This window comes from Euprymna scolopes, chromosome 2 (assembly GCF_053919585.1).
Source record: "Euprymna scolopes isolate OS-2025 chromosome 2, ASM5391958v1, whole genome shotgun sequence".
Lineage (NCBI taxonomy): Eukaryota > Metazoa > Mollusca > Cephalopoda > Sepiida > Sepiolidae > Euprymna > Euprymna scolopes.
In genome coordinates, this window is record NC_136483.1 from 131965274 (window position 1) to 131983363 (window position 18090).

The 18090-nt window shown below is 32.8% G+C and overlaps 1 protein-coding gene across 1 annotated transcript in view; it reads left to right on the top strand.

The window, feature by feature from the left end:
• Window positions 1-18090, top strand: part of LOC145296156 (uncharacterized) — a 743526-nt gene that overhangs the window by 85112 nt on the left and 640324 nt on the right. The window lies entirely within an intron of this gene.

Below are 18090 nucleotides of genomic sequence, written 5' to 3' on the forward strand. Positions count from 1 at the left end.
TTTGCAATTTTATTCGTGTTGATATAACAAGTGTGTCTCCGTATCTCTGTGAGAAGTTTTGTCGGTTCGCATTATTCGCGCTAGAGTTTGAAATCCCGTCTTCATTAGTGAATTGATTTTTATGTTTTGTTATTGGGATACTTATGCAGAATACAGCCCATGCTAAAATAACATTATTCTGACCATGGGGTTGAGGTGGGTTTTTAAAATCTATTATGTAATTTTACCTATCAATTTGATAAATAAAAGATACCGTAAAAATTAACTTGAAAATCCTATCTAAAGGTAATACATATTCTGTATATATACTGTTATTTACTTTAACTAACAATAATATTTTCCCCTCCTCTTGGTCACATGCTTTTTTAATTACATATGATAGCATATAGACTGTAGCTAATTGTTTGGTTTTCAATTATACCCAATTTTTTGTTCACGTGTGCTACTCCCTCTCAAAGGAAAAGATAATGCATGGGAAGATGGTCTCATTACAGCAGAACTTCCCTGAATATAGCATTAAAAGATGATACATTAGTCTGAAATATTATAGAAAACATTGGACTGAACATTGGGAAATAATATAATACCACAATTAATTAAAGCACTGGCATAGTTTCGACTCCGGACACACGGATACAAAATCTCCATTAGTAAAGGATAAGATGCGCACAGATATGCCCATAAAATGCCTTGTTTGTCACTCTGTCACACTAAAGTTTGAACCAATATTTTCATTGGAAAACGCACAGTTTGATTAGATGCATCTTACATCTTCTTTTTGGTTGTTTTTGTGGCACAAGTTAAAAAAAAAACTAGATTTGCTTTTTAACATCTAGATTTAATATCAGACTTTATTATTATTATTATTATTATTATTATTATTCTTCCCCGCGCGTCTTTGCCTTTCTCTTCCGATGCTAAAGGAATTAAACAGCCAATTAAAAGGTTTGGTGGTAAAATTGGATGTGGTTAGACAACACAGCGACAGAAACAACACTCGTTTATCGACTTCTATACTTCTCAGCATTCGGAATATGATCAAAGTGTAGTATCTTATGTTAAAAGGACATCATCTACTTTTAAGCCCCACCATTATTTTGTTTTCCCCACTTATGGTCCACTCCTATTAAGAGATGGACTTGTTTTGTTTTCGATTATAAACAAAGAGAAAAACCGCCAGCCAACTATTTTTAGAGAGGGTTGGGAGAGGCTTACTAACCTCTTTTTTTTTCTTTTTTTCGGTAGTGAGTATTCTAAATCAAATATATATTTGTTTTTCATTCAAAATAAGTGTTTCGTTGAACAACTCATCAGAGACAATTTATACGTTCCTCGAAAAAAGAACTGTTGGAGAATTTTTCCTTGGATTGAAGAGGATAAAAATTGGCGAAAACAATTAATCAAAAAATATAGGAGATATTAACAATATATTATTAATAAAGGTTTATATTTAATATGACTAAATTTGCTATTGGAAAACACAATTGAACGAATACGAAACTAAGCTTGTTATGAGTTTCGTTCGATTTCTTAGCAATCCAACTTAAACAAACTCATTCAAATCACTGAGTATTATTAATATATACTGAGTATTATTAATATATACTGAGTATTATTAATATATACTGAGTATTAACGTAATCATAAAAAATATATTTTAAAATTGAAGTGGTCCAAGAAAAATGGAATTTATAATAAACTCCAAAAATAATTTATCTTTCAACACAAAAATGATTACATACATTCCTACCTACATCATAATCCATGCTGTTTACTGATATAGAAAAGAAACTGTGTGTGTGTGTGTGCGTGTGTGTGTGTGTAAGAAAGAGTGATCCCTATGAATTCGGAAATGCTGGACCGATTTTTTTAAATTTCGCACAAATGTACTTGATGTGTCTGGGAAAGTTTTCACGTAGATTTTGTATCGGAATGCATTTGGTGAGTATCGAAAATCGATAATCGAAACAATCCGATTAAAGAAAGTTCGGTTGTGACCAAAGTTTTCACTTTTATACAACCTAACATCACAAGTGCATCTGAGAAATTTTATTATCGCACAAGCAGAAAGGTCGAGCCTATACAATTAACTGTAAATTGTTGCATAAGACAGGGGCGCGTTCAAAATGAATGTCCTTTTTGGGATATAATTAAACCATGATACTTGACTTTCGTACGTTTAACTTTAATTCAAGTGATTATGTAAATATAATTTCATTAAACTAACAGTAATCGCTTTGATAAGACGGGTGCGAATTTGAAATGAATGTTTCTGTTTAGAGCACAACTGAATCATTATACTTAAGTTTTGCATTTGAACATTCAATTCAAGTCATTATACAAAACTAATTTTATAAAATCAAAAGTAGATTCTCTCCAGTGCACTATAGACTATTTATTGTGGACTAAGTCACTGGGGGATGTTGTAAAGTTTCCCCCGGTACACTTATGGAGTAGGTATCCCCAACTTGAACAGGAAATCAATCGATTTGATTGAAAATTAGACAATTTTATCGATTTGGATGACAATAAATGTATGGGAGGATGGAACATTTGTACACCCTCGTTCAATCCCGGACAACGTCGAACTTCCCTGCTAAAAACAAAATGATAACAGGCATGATAATTGGTTTCGTCCTACATGCATTAAGAATTTGTCGACAAGAATACAAACCATATCATAAACTATAAAACAAGTATTAAAAACTGCAAATCATTTCCTAAACAAACCTCAATCTAATGCGAGTATATATATTGTTCCATGCCATAATTGCCATCAAATATAAGTGGGTGAACTCAACGGGGACTTGAGAAAAGCCTTACTGTGTATAGAAGAGATATAAAAAATAGCAATTCCCTGAATGCATCATTCTCTCATACATTACAGCATAATCATTCTTTTAACTTCAAACAAGATAAACTCGTCAAATTCATTCTAAAGAGAAGACTTTTGGAATCAGCACTTATTGCAAACTCAAACACAATCAAACAACTTATACGTTTCTATAATGTGTCTACTTTAATAAGTAAACTTATATTTATATCTGCATTAAGTTACAGAACTTAATGTTAAATACAGAGTAACGTATTTACACAACAGAAAATTATATTTATAATAATTTATATAATCAATCAACAAATAATAAAAACAAAGAAGCAATCATTTTATTTCAATTTCGCATCCAAAATTTAAATTTTAATGGCGAAATTTATTCTTAAACGAACAGAAATTGCATCATATCTTGTAAAATACTTCACGGCGACTGAAGTTTAAAAATCTGACTTTCCATTTCAAAACGTTATATACGCATTGAATGTTAAGGACTTTTTTGTTTTAAATAGAACAAACACATCATTTTAACGTCACAAACAAAACAAGTGTATTTTCAAATATCGTACTGGTATTTTATTTTCTTCGAATTATTATCCCAATGACATCTTTAAATTAAGACGAAACGTTGATGGACTTAATTTGGCTTATTTTCTTTTTCATCTCCCCTCACATCGGATTATTATTTCTATAACTTGTATCGTATATATATATATATATATATATATATATATATATATATATATATATATATATATATATATATATATATTATATATAGGATGGATGAGTGAGTCACGGGAAACGGATGTTTATAAGGAAAACAAAACGGCGAATACTTCAAGACTATCTTCCTCACTTCCTATCCCTTATTCAAGTAGAGCAAGGAGCGTTCTAAAACATCCGTTTCCTGCAACTCACCCTGTATATATCAATTTGAAAGTAAAATTTTATTATTATGTATTATATAGTCAATATATTAGACTACAATTAAAGCGTAGTATCCGATGAAATTGTAAATACTATTATAAAGAAAAACTATTTAGTATATTTTAAGTAGAGCAGTGTATAGAGTAAATGTGGTATTTTGGTGACTAGTGTGAAAGAGAGAAAAGGACAGCGCCTTAACAAATACGCCTAGTTAAGAGTAGGATAGGTATAGATTTCTTCCATCCAAGCACTTATTGGCGGCTTTTTTTTAATTTATAAAACGGTTTTATTTTTGCAAATAAATCATTCAAAGTTTTGTGTATAGCCAAAGAAGACATCCTTATTTAATGAGTCAATTTTTTTAATTTTAACTAAATTGCTTGTTTTGAGGGAATTAGATATATTTTATATGAAAAACAACTTTTGTCTCTAATTTTGTCCTCGGAGAAGAAGCTAGTAAATAAGAACAGACGCGCGTGGATATTTTTTTAAAATTCCACTTAGGCTATATTTTAACCACGTTTTGTTTATGTTTCTTTTTGTTTTGTTTTTCGTTTATGTTTCAGAGTGCGTGTTTGTGCTCGTGTCTTTATATTTATGTTTGGATTTCTATTTTTTTTCTTGTAGTTATTCTTTTATATCTACGGATCCCAATCTGATGCTAGCCCATGGCTTTTTTTTTTTTTTTTTTTTTTTTTTTGTCGAGAGCTATTTTCAAGAAAGATATGCTTTTTATAACTTCTATTTAAATTTCTCAGCAGCTTCGCTTAGCAGGTATTTTTAATCAAAGTATTTGCTCAAGTTTTGTATGGCCAATCCAGTTGGCCTTACCATAGTTCATATGATATTAATGTTTTTCAGTGAACTTGTTTTCAGGTAATTTGAGGTCATGGTATTTGGTTATTTTTTCGCGTTATCGTGTTGTGTATTTGAGTGTGAGTATCTTTGTGTGTATGTGTGCGTGTGTGTACCTTCGTATGCGTGTGCCTCTATGTATCTGTTTGTGTTGGTATTTTCATGTGTATGTGTTCGTGTCTGGTTCTTTGCTTCTGTATTTTAAGTGTGTATTTGTGTGTGCTTCTGTGTGAATATGTTTGTATTTGTTTGTACGTTTGCATTTTGTGTGCGTGTTCGTTGTCTGTATGTGTGCGTGCGTGTGTTATTGTACGTTTATGTTTCTTTGTGTTTGGTTTTTATTTCATGAACTTGTTTATCTGCATGTTTGTGAATTCGTATGTTTTGTGTCCGTCTGTCTGACCGCCTGTCCGTGTTTGCGACTATTAGGACGACATAAACTGCTCGAACGATTTTCTCAAAATATTTCCGCCACTTTCGGCAACGTTGCACATAGCTATTCGTTTCTCGCGTAAACATGCCCAGATGTCATTGAACAACTTTTACGAACGTTCAGATTATCTTCATTTTTAGATTTAAGAAGACCAGACTATTTTAGTAACATATGACCATCATTTAATATATAACCTTATCTTGTCGGATTTTCAACGTTAGAGCCAAATAGCATATAAACTGACCAATTTGCTTCTGACTAGCCGGCTTTCTTTTGTTATTATTGCATTGTGTTATTAACAATATAATAACGTACTTGGCAACAATTTATTTTTTAATTACTTGCGCCAGTCCTGACGATTGCTAATATAAAACAGTTTTGAATAAGCACCCACAAATGAAAAAAAACAAGATGATATAAATTGAAGAATACCACGGAAGTTTTCTAACATAAACATAAAAATGTGTAAATAAATATACGTTAAAAAGTAAAATGATTCCATTACATCCCAGGCAACGTCGGATAGGTAAAGAAAATTTCATATATTACTATTGAAACAATCTGCATACTTTCTCTAGAGATTATAAGGTTGTTTATCACAGTTTGAAATATCCTGAAATTTTTCAATGAAAAATGCGATCTCGTATGTGAATCTCGAATTGACTGTCGGGCGCATCGTATCTCTCGCTTGCCTTATTTTGTCCTTTAGTCCGAACGTTCCATAAAGGGGAAGAATAGCCATTTTCTCTGTTGAAAGCATTCTATATAACAATTATCACTGCCTATATATTTTTTTCTATCTTGGGAAATATCTTTAATTCTTTGCATCAAGTAGCTTCATGTCTTGTCATGAACTATTTCTATAAAAATTGAAATATAGATCTGTCTTACAGACATGTAAGTTTTGTATGGCGCTAACAAGCCGCCTGGCGTTGCCCGATGGTAGATTACGTTTAACTAATTTATGCAAATTTCGTATTTATCATATTTGGGCCAATTTTCATTTAATTATTATATTGTACCCAATATTTAGCAGTGAGTGCCCGGCGGTGTCCTATCATAAAATATGCTTAAATATGATATTTTAATTCATGCAGATTTCATATTTGTTATCATAGAGAAAATAATCTAATGATTATTATATTGTACCCAATATATAGTGATTTCAAAAGTAAACTAGAGAATATGGCTTGGGCGCCATCGGCTAGAATCGAAACCAAAACTCGTAGCTCTCCAGCGTTACTCGTTACAGCTTGAGCTAAGTCCGTACGCATATAAAAACTTTAAAAAATAACATTGTTAGAACTATAGATGTATATTTATGCATGGTAGATGTAAGACAATTAGTCAACTTACGCCTGATTCCAATTTTTAAAACATTTTGATCACTTAGCAGCTATTTTTACCAAAACAAAAACAAAAAAAAAAAACAAATCGAATTTGTACCACAGGTCCTAATCTTCTAGTTACCAAGTTTTAAGTCTTTAAACCAAAATTGACAGAGTGATTTCGTAGAGATCGTTTCTCACAGACAGCAGACAGACAGACAGTCATTTGTTTTTTTTTGTTTTTTTTTACAATATACCCCCAATTTACGAGCACAGCTAAATAGTTTATAATGTGCTTGATCAAAGCTCCTTGACGCAGAATCACTAGAGCTACTAGTACATTGAACGTTTTAATAGCCCTGTCCAGAATATCATACGAAATTTTCTTAATGTCTGTTTGAATATAATTATTTATTGCAGCAATAGTGTTAAAGCTGTTAGCATAGAATTTATCATTTGGACAGTTTTCTGTGGGGATACCTAAGTGAATATATATCGAGAATGTACGAGCCAAAAGTAGTACTTCCACCAAGAGATGAGCCAGTTTTCAAGGAAGCGGCGATGGAGTTATTCAAATGAAGCCTTGAATCAATAAGGTTTGCACTATCTTGTTGATAATTCACACGTCCCATGCCCATTTTAATGCTTAATTTTCATAAAAATGAAAGCGATAATAAAATGGTTACATTAAAATATCCTGTGGTCTCTTCATTTCCATTAAATTTGAAATACTGCGCTGCTTGCATAGCTTCAGCTAGTATCGTGTAGTACTTTTCTCCACCTCTCCTAAACACAGTCTAATTGTACAAAACGACCAACGAGAATTGTATATATACATACTCTTGATATCACGTCGTAGTCTTTTTAACGTGTTCCTGCTCGCGCGGTTCTTTCGCTTCGTTCCTTTTTGTTCTTATTTTCAGCACTAACTTTGTTGTTATTAATAGGGCTGTGACAACAGCATATTCTTTTCATTGTTTTGACTCTCGAGTATATAGCAGTTAATATTTCATGTTTTTATATCGAGTGATGTGGTTCTTGGTGGATTAACTGAGTCTAACCTTATCGGATATATACTCGGAAGTCAAAACAATGAAAAGAATATGCTGTTGTCAGAGCCCTAGTTATTAATTATTCTACTGGTGATGGAGATCGCTTTTCACGCAAATACATTCACGGACATTTATCTTTATTTTAATTTTTTAAATATTACGTCAGCAGATATTAAGGCTAAAATCCACTTAATGACAAATAGTGATGAGAACGAGTGATTGTCAGTCTAAATGGTGAGGAACAGTTAATGATTCAAACTATTCCCAAAATAATGTGTGTGTGTGTGTGTGTGCGTGCTTATGAACACAACAAACCACATTCGTTATGTACAAAGATGGGTTATTGAGTGCATAATATATATGTTAATAAATCTTGTTATACGACAATGCACTGAACATTTCCCAATTTTCTAGTGAAAATGAAACGCACCATTCAGCACGTTAATTATGCAATAAATTATATTTTTGCTTATGAATCGCACGCCATTCCTCATTTACCAGATTATATATTTTGATATATTTTTATATACATGATTCAGTGTTAATCTAATAAACCGATCATTATGAACTTTTGAATAGAGCTTCTCTGTGTAAAGCTTTCAAATAAATGCTATAATTAGTTCAATACATTTTAATAGAAAATGGGATAGATGCGTATCGTAAAAATTCAGATAACACTGTTTTTTTCTTAAATTTTAACGATAATAAACATCGATTAGTACATATTCCTAAAATTTCAGATTTGCATGCGGTTTAATTTATAGTTGTTAGACATTAATTCATCCAAATACCGTTTAATCTTTAAATTTGAAACATTTTCTAAAATCAGATGTAATAGAGTTTGATCGAAATTGAAATACGAATTCTAGGTTTGTTTTACATATTGATTTTAATCTTTGTATAAAGCCATAAAATAGTGCAAAACTGTTTAGTTCGAGGGATTAATTTTAATGTTTGTGTATATATATATATATATATATATATATATATATATATATATATACCAGCTGAACGTGTGGCGTTGCCCGGTCGTACAATACGCTTAAACATGATACTTTATTTTATACAGATTGCGTATGCATTATTACAGAATCAAATCTCTGTTGAAGATTACATATTACGACGAATAATTTGCCCGGTGGACTAATTCGCCCCCCCCAAGAACAACATAAAATAAAAAATTAAAAAATAATTATGATAATGTCGTTCATCAAATTCTGTCCGTATTTGTTCACAATATCACGTCAGCTGATATTTGGGCTTGACGAGGAATACCCTGGAGAAGTCTCTTCTGTTAAATGTTTAGTTGTAAAATATCCAAACAAAGAAATCATTTGCAGCGATTTTAAATGATACCTCTTCTTTTATCGCAAATTATACTTATTAATAAGGAAAAGTTAATATAATATGGTGAGGTATACCCGAGCTTGAATACATGACCATTCAATCTGTAGTCAAATGCTCAACAACTGAGCTATTTCTCCAGATAACAATAATTTTGATTTTTAAGAAGAAATGATTTGCTGAGATTTTATTATCTCACTTGGTCAGTGTAACGTAAAATATTCCCTTCTAAAATTATTCTTTCTATCTATAAGAAAGAATGACTGTTCTTAGCGTTGGATTTTGTCGATTTTCGATACTTATGGAGTGAATTTTTTGTAAAAAAAACATATCTAAGAACACTGCCAGACATATGAAGTAGCTTTCTGCGAAATTTGCAAGAGATAAAGCGTTTTCAAACTTATGAGGAAGGAACTCACACACACAAAGTGACTTATATATATACTAGCAGCAAGACCCGGCGTCGTCTGCGACTGAATGAGTATCAAGAAATGTTCAATCCTTTCATACTTTTGTCATCAAAATCAATGAAATCGGCCATTTTTAATCACATAGCCTGCTCTAGTTAGGGGGGGGGGTTTAGTGTACTGGGAGAAAGTTTCACATGCATCCCCGCAGTGACTTAGTCCACAATATATTGTCGTTTACATTGCACTGTAGAGAATTTGCAGTTAATTTTATAAAAATATTTCTACATAATAGCTTCACTTTAAGTTTAAAATGCAAAAATCAAGTATCATAGTCCAATTGTGCATAAACAGAAACAATCATGTTGAACGCACTCCTGCCTTATGAAAGAACCAGCTGCTGTTTTTATGAAATTATTTTTACATATATCACTTGGATCAATGTTACATGTACAAAAATCAAGTATCGTGATTCAATTGTGCTTTAAATGAAATATTCATTTTGATGCGCCCAGTTACTGTTGGTTTTATAGGCTGGGCCTTTTTGCTTGTGCAGTGATAAATGCAGTTGTGGTGTTAGGTTGTATATAAGTGTTAACTTGGGTCAAAATCGGAATTCCTTCTTTAATCGGATTTTTCGATTATCAAATTTCATTACGCATTCTGATATAGAACCTCTCAGACATATCAAGTACTTTCGTGTGAAATTTCAAAAAGTTGACCCAGGCGTTTCCGAGGCCATGGGGAACGAACTCAGTCACACAAAATTCCTTTTAAATAATAGTTAGAAATATACGCACGCATATGCACGCAAACATACATACACATATATTAGGTTGGTGCAAAAACAATATCGTTTTTTTACTTCAAGTTGAACTACATTAATTAATGTTTAATGTTTAATAATAAAATATTAGGTTGGTTAATTAATGTTTAATGTTTAATAATAAAATATTAGGTTGGTGCAAAAATGTTTTTTGATATGAAGCTAAACGCTAAAAAAACGACATTATTTTTGCACCAACATAATAATTATGCATATGACTTATAAGGCTATTCAAGAACTTCTGTCACATTTCTTTGTCTTCCATTCGTTTAATATTATCTACACATGCATGTATATAATATAATCGTCTCCAGAAGGGGGGATTTAAAAATAAACACATTGACATTGAGATAGAGTGAAAGTAATCGATAAATAGATTTAGAAAACACCTTAGTTAATTACTTCAGCTTTATATATATATATATATATATATATATATATATATATATATATATATATATATATATATAAAGCTGAAGAGATTGAGGGTTGAATTATTAGCTACGTTTTATATTCATTGCTTTACTTAGCTGTCAGTTGCAAATAACTAATGTCACCCATTTTATAGTAACTTTCTATCGATTACTTTCACTCTATCTCAATGTCAATGTGTTTATTTTTAAATCCCCCCTTCTGGAGACGATTATATTATATACATGCATGTGTAGATAATATTAAACGAATGGAAGACAAAGAAATGTGACAGAAGTTCTTGAATAGCCTTATAAGTCATATGCATAATTATTATGTTGGTGCAAAAATAATGTCGTTTTTTTAGCGTTTAGCTTCATATCAAAAAACATTTTTGCACCAACCTAATATTTGATTTGGTTTTTATCTTTTATCTTTGTTTAATTCTATTATATCTACAGTTTTATATATATATATATATATATATATATATATATATATATATATATATATATGTGTATATATATATATATATATAATCATGTCATTTATTCTCTATATTGCCTGGTGCTACCAGATCGGGCTGTCTTTTGGCTTCCTGAGACGAAATGCACCTACATTGATGTTTTTTGTTTTCTGATCTTTTTTGTAAAACTTAATTTTGTTCTGCAAAACCAAAAACAACAGCCCCTTCCCTCCCCATTTTTATCTCACCCCCTCCACTCCCAGACCCTGTCGGTGGAGTATCAGAATACACCGACTGCCCCCATGCAGAGAGTAAAAGTCCCTCAATGGGGCCACCTGTTGGCCGTATGTGGCGACCCGTAATGCCTTTGAACGGGATCCTGGTGGCTGAGCAACTCACGACCTCGGAACCAAATGGCCGTGATTTAGCAACACTCCACTTTGGCCCTTCCTTCGGTTAGACGGGCGGTCGGGCAGGCTCGACCCGACCAACCGGCTAGTCATGACAGTCCCTAATAATAGTAAACCTCCATAAAGAGAAGCACAAACACATTATACTCATATAAAAAATAAAAAAAAAACACACACACACATACTATCATTAGAAGGCGATAGCAAGGGCCAATCAGGTGGTGAAAACTGATGTCATTGACAACTAACCCTTTCTACACCTTGCTGGGTCCAAGGAAATGAAAAAATCGTCATAAGCAGCTATACTCACTGTTTGAGTATATCATCATTGTATCCCTGAGATGCTTGGGCGAATGGGTTTCCCCCCAACCATCTCCCAATTAAGGGCTCCGAGGAGGGTAGGGAACAAGGATAATGAAAAAACAAAACAAAAAATACTCTATGGCTTCCAAAAAAATTAAAAGGCCCCATCCAGAAAGCGATGAAGATGAAAACACAAACTTTCCGGAGTATATAATCTTGGAATCGCAAGATAACACACAAATAACAAAAATGTTCCCATTCAAAATCGAAAGAATTATCAACAAAAATCTGAACACAAAACAAATTAAAAAATTAAAAAATGGAACTTTATTTATACAAGTATCTACTAAAAGTAGTGCCGAAGAAATTTTAACATGGACAAAGTTCCATGATATAAACATCAAAGCCTACCCTCACAAAACCCTCAACACCTCAAAGGGAGTCATCAGATGTCCAGAACTAAACACCTGCTCTCTAGATGAAATAAAAACAAATTTAAAAAATCAAAAACTTATTGATACTAAAAGAATTACAATAAAAAGAAACGAACAAACAATTAACACCAACGCATACATATTAACTTTCAATACTCCCACTCCACCAACTGAACTCAAGATTGGATATGTTAATATTAAAGTAGAAACATATATCCCCTGACCACTTCGCTGCCTAAACTGCCAGAAATTTGGCCACTTCATAGAATACTGCACCAGGAAAGCAGTATGCCCAAAGTGTAGCAGTAACGAACACCAGGAAACAGAATGGCAAGGAAATATAAAATGCCCAAACTGGAGAGAACTATCAAGCATACTCATCGCTCTGCCAAAACTGGATCAAAGAAAAAAAATAAATGAACTCAAATATACCAAAAACATAAGTTTTACTGAAGCTACAAAAATTATTGAAACAACCACCACAACAGAACCAACTAGACCATACGCAGGTGCAACCAAAAATCAATTAAAAACAATAGGAAACACTGAACTAAAGGAAATCTCATAAAATCACTTTGTGAACTAGTTGAGACATTGAGGGCCACCTTACGGCAACTGCCGTCAACTCCAGCTGTACTTGGAAATAACTACCAAACAGTTGAGAGTAAAATCCCACCAGATCCCAAAAATCAAACACAATCCTCGAACAAAAAACCCACACAAACTAAAAACATCCCAAAATCAAAAGAACACTCGCCTAGTACCCTCCGCAAAGGAACCAGAAAAGAAGAAAACCAAACAGTAGACATTCAAAATAGATTCCAAATTCTAGGAAAAATGGAAACCGAAAACACCCTGGAAAAAAAAGAAACCAAACACAACTAATCAAGAGGGAAAAAATGAGCAAGAACCCAAAACAGCAACATCCCAAGCAAGATCCAGATCAACGTCCAGATCCAAACAAAAAAAAGAAAAAACCCTCGAAAACCATGAAGTCATGGAGATTGAGAGATCCAACAACCCAAAACAAAAGAAAGAAAATATAAACCATGGCTAACAAAATCCTACAGTGGAACATAAGAGGATTAAAAATTAATATCGAAGAAATACAAATGCTTATCAAATCCCTATGTCCTGCAATAATTTGCCTACAGGAAACACACTTAAAAGAAAATGACAAAATTAACATAAAACACTACTCAATATACAACCACATAATCAAATTATCATGCAAAACCACCGGTGGATCATCAATACTGATAAAAGAAAACATTCCACACAGCAAAGTGAACTTAAAAACAAATATGCAAGCTGTTGCAATAACTGCAACACTGCACAAAACAGTAACCCTGTGTTCACTCTATATACCACCAAATGACGCAATAAACGAAACAGAATTAAACAATATAATCAAACAACTACCTAAACCTTTTCTACTACTGGGAGACTTCAATAGTCACAATATATGGTGGGGCAGTAAAAAAAAAACAACAAAAGAGACCAAACCATAGGAAAAATAATTAACCAAAATGATCTATGACTACTCAACAACAAAAAGAATACATACATGCACCCACTAACGGGAACCCTATCAGTAATCGATATAACACTATGTGACCCAACTATATACATGGATTATAGCTGGAGAGCACATAAGGATACATGCGGAAGTGACCACTTCCCAATCATAATAGAAAACGAGAATCCCAAGCTAGAAGACAAAACACCTCGCTGGAATTTACAAAATGCAAATTGGGAAAATTATAAAATACATGTCAACACAGATTAATATCTGAAGCGAATTCTAACTTAGAACACATCACATATTTCAGCAACACCTTACTCACAATAGCCGAGGAGAACATGTCAAAAAGTTTCACTACTACAAAATATAACATACCCTGGTACAATAAAGAATGCAAAGAAGCTATAAGGGCCAGACGTGCAAACCTAAGGAAATTCAAAAACAGTCCAACGAAAGAAAATGTGGACACATATAAAAACAGCAAAGCCAAAGCACGGAAAACTATAAAAGAATCAAAACAGAACACGTGGAAAGACTATATAACAAAAATTAATCAAAACACAAAACCCAAAAAAGTATGGGAGATGGTCAGAAAAATAGTCGGAAAAAATACAAAGAATCCTATTAAATACCTTATATGCGACAACACGAAGATTACCGACAAACAAAATATCGCAAATAAATAAGCAGAACAATTCTCAATGAACTCATCATCAAAAAACCAAAATAAAAAATTCCAAGATATAAAGAAAAATGAAGAAAAAATAAAAATAAACTTCAAATCAAAAAATGAAGAAAACTACAATCAATTATTCAACAGCGCAGAACTAGAGGAGGCAATAAACAAATCTCACGATACAGCAGTCGGCCCCGACGAGATCCACTATCAATTCCTCAAAAAACTACCAAAACCATCACTGGACTACTTATTACAAATTTACAATGAGATATGGATAACTAACAACATCCCAAAAAACTGGAAGCAGGCAACAATACCTAACCCCCCCCCCAAAAAAAATCATACAAACCCAACAAACTACCGACCCATTGCACTCACTAGTTGTTTGTGCAAAACTTTTGAGAAAATGATTAATGAAAGGTTAAATTGGTACTTGGAAAGCAAAAATCTAATTACAGAAAGCCAGTCAGGTTTCAGGAAAAATAAAAGCCCCACCGACAACTTAATAAAACTGGAAACACGCATAAGAGAAGCATTTGCAAAAAAAGAACATCTAATAGCATTTTTTTTTTGACATGCAAAAGGCGTATGGCACCGCTTGGAAATACGGAATCCAAAAAGACCTGTATGAACTAGGACTTAGTGGCAGAATGCCAGAAATTATCAGAAATTTCTTAACAAATAGAAACTTCCAAGTACGGATGGACAACGCTTATTCAGTCCCAAAAGATCAAGAAATGGGTGCCCCCCAAGGCAGCATCCTGTCTGTCACCCTTTTCAACATTAAAATAAACAATATCATAAAAAACATAGACCCAGGAATTGAAAACGCCCTATACGTGGACGACCTACTTATATACTACCAATCTAAATATATACAAACAGCCGAACGCAAACTACTACTCTGTCTGAATAAAATAAACAAATGGGCCATAGGAAATGCATTTACATTCTCAGAGGAAAAAACTAAATGCATCCACTTTTGCAAATTACGAAAATTCCACCACGACCCCAACCTGAAACTGGATAACAAGAACATCCCACTCACCGACCAACACAAATATTTAGGTATTATATTCGATAAAAAATTGAATTTCATACCACATATAAAATATTTAAAAGTAAAATGCCAAAAGACAATGCAATTGATCAAAGTCCTAGCACATACCGATTGGGCTGCAGACAAAGCCACATTATTGAAACTATACCAAATTCTAATCAGATCTAAAATGGACTATGGATGCTTCATCTATGGAGCAGCAAGGAAGTCCTACATAAAAGAACTAAATACAATCCATCATCAAGGATTAAGATTAGCCTTGGGAGCATTTAGAACATCTCCAGTAGAAAGCCTCTATATAGAGGCTCATGAGCCTCCTCTGATTCTAAGACGACAGAAGTTAGCGCTACAATATTACCTAAAGCTGGTATAATGTCCAACAAATCCTGCATACCAATGTACCCTCCACCCACAATACACACATCTCTTCAACAAGAAAGAAAATATCATCAAGCCCTATAGCCTCCGGATAAAAAACCTTCTCACAGAAGCCCAAATGGATACTACAAAAATATATAAATATAACAAATCAAAAACTCCACCCTGGATGATCAAACAACCACACATAATATTAAAATTAAATAAATATCCCAACACGAAAACCCACCCATCAACCTTCCATGAAGAACTACTTATCATCCAGAATACATACAAAGAATATACACAAATTTACACTGACGGATCAAAAGATGGAGATAAAGTAGGATGCGCAGCCATCCACAAAAAACTAAAGAAAAGGCTCCCAAACGAATCTTCTATTTTCAGCGCAGAAGCAACAGCCATAGATTTGGCACTAAATATAATAACCAATGATGATCATCAAAAATATATCATATTTACTGACTCACTTTCAATACTCATATCTCTAAACGAAAAAAAATGACAAACCCACTTATTACAAAATTGCTAAACAAAATAGATGCCATAACCATGAAAAAAAACATTATCTTTTGCTGGATACCAAGCCATATCGGCATCTACATGAATAAACAAGCAGATAAGGCAGCAAAGGAAACTCTGCAACAAAACCACATAAGTGGGAAAATCCCCTATACAGACCTAAAGTCTAAAATAAACACATATTTGAAGGGAAAATAGCAAGAAAACTGGAGCTCATATACCAAAAACAAATTATTTCAAATAGCACCAAATATTGGAACGAGAGACACCAAAAAGTTAACAAGAAAGGAAGAGGTAGTAATGACCAGACTGCGAATAGGTCACACTCACATCACCCACTCACATCTACTAAAAGGGGAGGAGACACCAAACTGTATAACGTGTCAAGTCCCCTACACAATACACCATATACTGACAAACTGCATTGACCTTGAACAAATCCGAACAAAGTATTACCAAGAAAAAAATCTGAAAACAATATTAAACAAGATTGATCCCCAAAAAATTATCAATTTTCTGAAAGAGATTAAAATATACTCAAAAATATAAGGAAAGACCCCCCCAAACCCCCCTCCAAACCCCCTTAAGAACAAACCAATATATAACACAACATAACTAACCTTTCGGCATTAAATGACCCCAAAGTAGTTGATATGCCGTAAAACAGAACAAACTAACAAACTTTGAGCTTCTTGTATAAGGATATATAATAAGAAAATATATTTCTACAGAAATATATATATATATATATATATATATATATATATATGTGTGTGTGTGTGTGTCTATAAAGAAAATCTGATCTGATTGATGGCGCTTACCAGTGGTAGTATTTACGATGATATATTAATAATTGATTCCGATTTGATTTGATTACTTAATATTATTTGACTATCATGATAGTAGGTAGAAATACTTCATTTAAAGAATTCATTGTTTTCCTGTAACGATTCAAGCGCCTGATGCTAATCAAGTACTTTTTCCAGTTCTTTATAAAATTTAAGTCAAGAAATATAAACCCGTTTTAATTGCAGATTTGATTTATTTTTATTTGTATTTCATATTTTGAAACAGAATTTTGAATACGTTGTTGTGATATTCTCGACTTCCCTCAAGTCTTAGGAGGTAGCGGAGAAAGACAACAAGAAATAAGACAAGAAAAGAGGAAATAGGTTTATCAGCAGAACAATGGGGAGGAAGTTGTTTACCAATGTACACAAAGGAAACTGAACAGAATTTCTAATCAAAGTTTGGCGGAAAAAATGCGATATAATAAGAGTAAGTTTATGGGCAGTTTGTTTTTGTGCTTATTTTTATTTTAGTTTTTGTACTAGTGAAAATGTGCGCGACCACTCAGCAGCCGCAAATGTAGAAGACGACAAGAAGAAGAGAAGAAAAAGACTATGGCAACACTGGTGGGATCGGCGTTTATTATCGAGCAGATATATTGTATAACAGGCATAATTAATAATTTGCTTAAATGTATGGAATTACACTTTGTAGTCTTTCGACTCGAAAAAAATATCTATTAAACGTTGCCTTACAGCTTTGCGTATATAAAACGTGATTATCATTAAATAATAATAAACTAATAAATAACATACAAAAACATTGAAATTTTTATTACTACAACATTTTTGTTCTTTCAGCGTTTATAATTTAATAAGAATAAAATAAACGTTAATACCTTTCATGTTTTTCCATTTTTTTGTATGTTTTATACTGGCGTTATCGACCGCCAAGAGTACATACTTCATACAAAGGGCAATCGTTTGTTTCCTTACTTAATGGCTCTACTAAGGATTCAAAAGCAAATGTCGCCATACACAAGTAGCTGACACATTTTATTCAGAAACAAAAACATTTGATTGTTAATTGATTTATCGAACATTCTCGC